At 31.8% G+C, this 7,423-nt stretch overlaps 1 protein-coding gene and 1 long non-coding RNA gene across 2 annotated transcripts in view; both read right to left on the reverse strand.

The window, feature by feature from the left end:
• LOC130899133 (caskin-1) overlaps positions 1-1,127 on the reverse strand; it is a 142,795-nt gene extending 141,668 nt beyond the window's left edge. Inside the window, exon 1 of the mRNA XM_057808913.1 lies at positions 736-1,127. The gene's annotated coding sequence lies outside the window, so the exon portion shown is untranslated. The remainder of the gene's footprint in view (positions 1-735) is intronic.
• Positions 1,128-1,314: 187 nt separating this feature from the next.
• LOC130898577 (uncharacterized) lies at positions 1,315-6,401 on the reverse strand. The gene is made up of 3 exons (XR_009059907.1): positions 6,325-6,401; positions 6,113-6,264; positions 1,315-1,683 (listed from the first exon to the last, which is right to left on the reverse strand). It is a non-coding gene; the product is annotated as an uncharacterized LOC130898577 (long non-coding RNA).
• Between the last annotated feature and the right edge of the window lie 1,022 nt (positions 6,402-7,423).

The following is a 7,423-nucleotide window of genomic DNA, read 5'->3' on the forward strand; positions in this document are numbered from 1 at the left end:
CTCATTAAGAGAATAGAAAAAGAAAGGAATAAGGTCCTACTCAGTGAATAATTTTTAGTAATCGAGAAAATCATTCTGACAGTATTTGGTCTGGGAATCTGACTAGTTACAAAACAAAAGTTAAGTAGTTATAAATACTGCAAAAAACATGTCATAGAATACACTCCACGCTTGTATAATAGTGACACTAATGTTCTAATTAGTAATTTTCTTCTTGTAACAAAAATTATTACTTACTAATTAGTTTTTCAGATTCATTTATTTTTTATATATTCTAATAGTTTTTATTGCCACGCCATCACAGCTGCTTTATTAAAATCATCTCTTAAAAATATTATTTTTTTCTCGTATGTTTGCCATTCTGTGGTGGATGTATTATTAAAAAATTGGAAATATCTCCCTTGCGTGCTATCCATATTACAATATATTCCACGAATACTAAATGTCATGATAAATAAGCAGTTTGTGATACATGTGACGCCCTCTAGGTGCTTCAATAACAATTTTTATCAACTAATGGATTTGTTAATATCTTTAATGAATATTGTAAATATAATTGAACATTTTTTAATTAAATTTAGTATTGTTACAAGTATAAGATAATTTCACAAAAACTTTAATGTTTTTAATTGAGATTAAAACAATTATTCAAGGTTTTATTGATGAAATGATGACTTACAACACCGTATACTGCTTTACTATATAACCATTCATTAATATTTTTAGCGTACTCACCTAGATACTACCACCGGCACTTTAACGGCACAAAAAACAACTCTCAACATATACTTTTAAGTGTTGAATGAAAATTTAGCCGTTTTTAACCTAAAACCGAAGCAGTTCTTGTGCCAAATACAAAAATCAATGAGTACATCGTACAATATATCTATCCGGCGATATTCTTTTAACACTTTTCATCATGTTTTCACTTACAAAAAACCGACACAAGTTTAAAAATTAATTTGAAATATTTCAGAAACACACCTCCAATTCGCGATCGCGTCAGTAACATTTTCTATTTTGATGAAATTAGAAAAATTAAGGCTCAAACTTTGATATGATGGACAGAAAAATTTTTACCATTTTTTTTTATTCTGCTTATCGGTAAAACATAACTTATTGTTTTTTAACTATTGGTTGGGTTTTGTTTTGGCTGTAAAACTAAAGGCGGCGATGCCAGATCTAGGTAATGTCATCCGTAGAAATAGTACGGCGGAAAAAGTTCGAAATTTGTTAGAAATAAACGAATTTAAATGTTCAAGTATAATTCTAACAATCATTTAGTTAGTTAATTAATTAAACAATTATCCATGTATATTTTTCGTCACTCAAATGAATTGATAATAAGACACAAGTTTGACATTCTATGAAATTATTTATCAAACGTGCATTACATGGCAGCAGAAACATTTACAAATATTACAAAAAAACATAACATCAAAAATAGCAGAAAAATTGAGCTCGAAACTAGGGAAGATTATCATAACTGAATATTTTCAGTTCAAATAAAGAAAGATGTTCAAAAGATGGCTTTCGAGATAAGGATGTGTGGGAATATTGAATGCAAAGATCTTTCTCTTTTAAGATATTGCACTTTTATAATATTTTCTTCCTTGAACCATCTGTTAAACACATTATAACCTTGACCAAGAATATATTTTGGTATTATATAGTAGTAGTATCCTAAAACAAAGAAAAAAAAAGGTTTGGGAGCTACAGGTCTTAAAACCAAGTATAGGTTTATGTATAGAATTGAATAGAATTAAATTCAAAATGTATTAAGGTTAGGAAAAGGTAGTTTAGTTCTCTCCGAGCATTAACGTTATATATAAGTTCAATAAAACAATTGAGAACGTATTTAGTTTTTTTTTTTCATAAATACACCTTATCCATAATCCCAACAGCATACATGGCCGGTTCACATTTCAATTAAAGACTAAAAATAATAAAAAAAATTGAGTAGGGCTCTTCAGCCACTAATTAGCAACAAATTTTGGTTTATTTTCAGTTTATATTCTCTGATATTTATCTATAATTATTGATAGTGAAGTGTTGTCGATTTTTTATGTCCGAAATGGGCAAGGAAATCGATTTTTTGACTACAAATAACGGTCTATTTTTGCTCATTTGGCACTGTGATATATATATATATATATATATATATATATATATATATATATATATATATATATATATATATATATATATATATATATCCCCTTTTATAGCGTTATACGCCTTTGGGTTCCTAATCTCCAGGCCTGTCTATCTTGCCAGTCGTCGACTGCTAGGTTCCTTTCGGACATTGCTCTAGTGATTCCTTGTAGCCATGTTCTAGGTGGTCTTCCCCTCTTTCTTTTTTCTGTGGGGGTCCATTCTAATATTATTCTTGGTAGTCGTTCTCTTCCCATTCTCTTAACGTGTCCGTACCAAATCAACTGTTTCTTTTCTATATCTTCTACTAAAGTTCTTTCTACTTTCAATTGTCTTCTTATTTCCTCGTTTCTTGTATGTTCTGTTCTAGATATTCTTGCTGCTCTCCTCCAGAAATCCATTTCCACTGCATTTAAGTTATTTTTTTGCTTTTCTGTAAGTTGCCAAACCTCGGAGCTATATGTAATTATTGGTTGAAAAATGGCGTTGTATATTCTCTTTTTTGTTTCTGGTCTAATATTCTTTTGCCACAGCACTGAGTTCAGGGCTCTTATTACTTTTCTTCCTTTGGTTATTCTGTCCCTAATTGTTTCCTCGTTTCGTCCTGTTGTTGTTAGTTTTACACCTAGGTATATGCATTCCTTACAGTTTTTAATTATTTTTCCCTCTAGATCTAAATCCCCAGGTGAATCTTCTGATCCTATACATATGTATTGTGTCTTCTCCGTGCTAACCTGTAGACCCCATTTTTGGTATTCTTCTATAAGTTTTCTAGACATGTACTCCAGATCTTCTTTTTCCTGTGCTACCACTACCTGGTCATCGGCATAGTGCAGTGTATACAAGGTGCTCTCCCCAATAGTTAGTCCCATTCCTTTACATTTTTTCTTCCAAATTCTTAGGGCTTCATCTATGTATATGTTGAACAGAGTTGGGGATAAACAACACCCTTGTCGCAAGCCTTTGGTTGTTTTGAAGCCGTCTGTCACCTTGTTACCTATTTTTATTTTTGCTGTTGTGTCTCTGTATAGTTCTTTTATAGCCTTTATTAGAGTGGTATTTATGCTCGTTCTTTCCAGAACCTCCCATAATTTTGAGACAGGTACTGTGTCATACGCTTTCTTCAAGTCTACCAATAGTAGGTGCACTTCTTGTGATCTTACGGTTCTCTTTTCGATTATTTGTGATAGACAGAAAATACTATCTATCGTCGATCGACCTGCTCTGAAGCCGTTTTGTTCCTCGGATTCGTATGGGTGATATTCTTCACAAATGATCTCCTGTGAATGATCCTACTGTGATATATACGAAACTATATTTATCGTACTTTATCGTTCAAAGGATATCAAAACAATGATAAAGAGTCTGTTCAAGCTAATGCGTCAAATACCACAAAGACACTTGTAAAAACCGACTTGGAGGACTGTTTCAGGAACTGGAACAACCATTCGAAAAATGGTATTCCTTCGAATGGGAATACTTTGAAAGATGTCCCCCACTGGTTGAAAAAAATTTTTTATGTATATAATAAAGTTGAGGGGCTACCATTATCAGCAATATATATTTGAATCCATATATGAAACAAGAATTTGGGCTATAGTGGGGCAGGTACTATTCCGTTTCGAATGAATGGAACTTGAAAACTCAATACAAATTGTGTAATCATTTCAACAGTCATTTTCTCAGACCAGCCAAAGCTCTTAATTTTTGCGCGAATTTCTTTTAAAACAGAGTCAGAAAAATATTTCATTGCCAAAATTTGTGGACAAAAGCTTGTGAAAACTAAAAATAAACTTAAAAATAACTAAATAAAGATACAAATACAATAAAATTTCAAGCAGCATGCCCGGAATTAATTAATTATTTACAGAGTAGAAGGCACTTTCCAGTAAATATGCCTTCAAATTATTGCGAAATATGATATCGATTTGATTTCAATTGGCAAGTGATTATGTATGCAAAAATGACGATGTACGTTCATAAGGAGCAACCCAGAGAGTCTTTCTTATCCCATAGTTTTCAATACCAAGTTTTGACTGTATGCAAATGCGCAAATATATGTTGGCTTTATGGAACAGATCCACGACTCTCAATTTTTCCTACAAATCGAATATTTAACAATATGAGTAAATCTATATATGACATGGTAATGAAACTGTCGATTACTGGGGTGTTTTTGTTGTGAATCCGAAATTTCGATTCTCAATTCTGTCATTCGCATAATTAAGGTCAATTTATAAACTTCTACGCACACGCCCGCGTTAAACACAAATGCCCGCGTTCACGTTCCAACGTAAAATCGAACGTAACGCCAACGAACGTAGACTTTCTAAATCCACCTTTGGACATCTTATATAATATCAGTTATAGCAAATATATAAAAAGTAAATAAATGCGAGAAATCTAGGAGGTTGGATCATCCTGTGAACTTTGACGAAAGTCGTTTATAAACCTTTCGTTACCCAACTTTTTCGTTAAAACAAATTTCCCATAAGAACTCCTTTTTTGAGTTAAGTCACTGTTTCTTCACTTTTTCTTCTCATGTTATCTGATGAAGTAGCAATAATAAATCTCATCCGAATCCGACTCAGAACTATAATCCAAATATTTTAACAACATGCTCATCACCCACAGGACGATGCTGTCATGGGCTGTGCTTTCCGGACTGCGCCACACAGCTCAATATGCGCCTAAGCCTAACAATGCACGAATCATTCTTTCTGCCTCTAGATGCATAAGATGAGTACTTAAGGCATAAAGAAAAAAATATTTTCTGATTGTCGATAAATTTTGATAAGTCACTATACAAATTTGTACATTTCGGAATATCTTTTTACTAATGATAATTCCATTGTTAAATATTGAAAATTTAGCAAATGTACATTTTATATACCTTCTAATGACAATTTTCTCAAATATACATCAATAAATAAATTAAACAGATAAAAACAATGTGTTTTAGTATATAATAAATGTGATAAAATACATCATTAGAATGAAAATGTATTCATCTAAATTAACAAACTTGTAGCGCTCTAAGTAATTATATTTCGATGTTTTCAAAACATGAAATCTTCATTGGCAATTCTAAATTGACGATTTAATAGAACGCATGCTATAAATTTTTCAATTGCAATTTAAACTTTAATAAAAAACTGTTGATAGATACATTTAAATTGATAGATTAATAAATCTAGAAGTAAGATAGTGAAGGAAAGAGTTAGGGAGGGGAACAACCAAGATTTCTTTCTAATTTTTAATACGCGTCTATAATATTTTATAAAATATTAGTTGCTATGAGATTATATTGAATCTGACAACGTCGCTTTCAAATAACTAGATAATATTATCGATTCTGCGAAAGGGCGGTAGGTAGGATGTTGGGAGGCAACGCGCCGGTCATTGGGGAGTATTTCAAAAGAGACGACGACGTTTCGCGTCGAGACGCTCTCAGTAGACCTCCATTCAGACGATCAAAGTCGGTATTGTTAATAGAACACATAAATCTCGAATGTGTTCCTCTCCTTTCTTCTATCTTTATCTTTTAAACACACACAATTATTAGTCTTGACACCTTGTTAACAGTTCTAAATAAACAAATCTTGATGCTTTTAACACCAACGAAAAGTACGGGATGTAAACTAAACTTTAAGTTAGAATTTTCGATGTGCGTAGCATCTTGAAAAACAATACCACCTTTTATACGTAAATCCTGCAAGCTACGATAAGCCCGTAAAATAAATAGAGCTTCATTTGTCGTGTTTACCCGTGCCCACACAGTGAATATCTGAACGGAAAACTGATAAAAAATATAAGTTAACATTTGCTTATATATTTATACCTAATTACAATTCCGAAACATCTAAAATATAGAGAGAACTGTATAGAAGTAAATAAAACATCAAATATAGTACGCGTAAAGTAATTACTCATTAATGAGTATAAATGTGTCAATTACCTTTACCTATAACCTCTAGTTACCGCAACTATCTTTTCTAAACACTATTATGCAACTTATAGTTCGGTTCCAAGTAGTTTTTTTTACTAATATTGTGTGCAACGAAGCAACCTTGAAATTACCGAAGTTCATTGAACGAAACAAACATTGATCTAAAAACGATAATTTTTTGTTGATAAATTCGCTTTATACCATAGTGACAAAGATATAACCTCATTTTAAGAGCATCGTTTTTCTCTAAACATTCTTAAGTGTATAACAGACTGGCCTACGATAACGTAAAACCTACGTAATAAACGTGTTTATATCGATATGTCTTGGCCTGAAAATTTGTTTTTATGTTCCCATCGCGACAAGGACAAAAAAAGAAGTTATGGGAGAGGTATTCAGCTGAAAAGTCTGTTCAGTGAATTAGCTGCACGTCGAAGATTACCGAACGCTCTTGCCATAGACGTGGCAAAAAATATTGGTTGTATATATTGGATGGAAAATATTAGATATATTTTAATTGAAATTTAAGAATAATTTCATGATATGATAAAACCTAAAGAATAAAATGAAAATATTAATATATTAACAAATAGAGTAATAAAGAAGTTTTTTATGGAAAATTGAAAATAATTTAGTTTGCTGAAATTAAATTCCACCTTCCTAATCGAAAACACTAGTAAGGGTACGTTCCAATCAACTCTCCCTTAGTATTATTTTTACCGTTCCATCCATAATGCCTGCGGTTACTCAAAAAATGGCACCACTGTTGATGACAACGTCACATCCGCTCAGCTTATAAAATATTTGTGTGTTAGAGCGGACTTAATCAAAACTTAGCAGCAAATTAAACTAAAAGTATATATTGTACACTCAGCAGTTTATCCTAAGTCTCCAGTAATCTAGGGGTTCCACTATAACTTTTATTTACAACACCTACGGTTTTTTACGTTATTGAAGAGAGCATTTCTCTAGTCCTGAAACTAGGCCCTGAGGTCGTTAAGAGGAATCCATATTTCTAAATATATATTGAGAATAGTTCACATTATTACAACCAACATATAAATCTTAGTTTTGAAATAACAGTAGATATATATCCAAGAAATAAAACCAACTAATTATATGTCAGGCTCACAATTACTAAATCTACTAAACTAAAAAAAATGTAATAATTATGTATGGTAGAGAGAAGGAGGAGTATCTCATGTGGGAGAAATATCCAGTTAAATATTATTCATTATTGAAAATTTCAATAACCTACGTTCTACAAAAGTGTGAAAAAATATCTAAGGCGAAAATAATAGTTGGCGTTTCCTTTGAAAT

Source organism: Diorhabda carinulata, chromosome 10 (assembly GCF_026250575.1).
Source record: "Diorhabda carinulata isolate Delta chromosome 10, icDioCari1.1, whole genome shotgun sequence".
Classification (NCBI taxonomy): domain Eukaryota; kingdom Metazoa; phylum Arthropoda; class Insecta; order Coleoptera; family Chrysomelidae; genus Diorhabda; species Diorhabda carinulata.